Raw genomic sequence first — 285 nt, 5'->3', positions numbered from 1 at the left:
AATAATCCACACCACTCCAGTCCATCAGTTAACGTCTTGTGAAGCAGAAAGCTGCATGTTTGTAAGAAAGAAATCCATCATTAAAACTTTTCTAACTTCAAACCGTTGCCCACAGCTAAAATATTAGTCCTCTATCCATAATATTGCTTTCTCCGGTGAAAAAGTCTGAATCAGGAGAGAAATCTGCACAGATCACACATCGTTTACAAGCCAAAACAGTCCAAAAGAGTTCTAAACAACTATGTGGGTGGATTTTGATGTGAGAAACAACAGGAGATGGACTTT

This window comes from Sinocyclocheilus grahami, unplaced genomic scaffold (assembly GCF_001515645.1).
Source record: "Sinocyclocheilus grahami isolate Dianchi unplaced genomic scaffold, SAMN03320097.WGS_v1.1 scaffold12045.1, whole genome shotgun sequence".
Classification (NCBI taxonomy): Eukaryota; Metazoa; Chordata; class Actinopteri; order Cypriniformes; family Cyprinidae; genus Sinocyclocheilus; species Sinocyclocheilus grahami.
The sequence above is the reverse complement of the archived record's forward strand: the minus strand, read 5'-3'. Positions refer to the sequence as shown.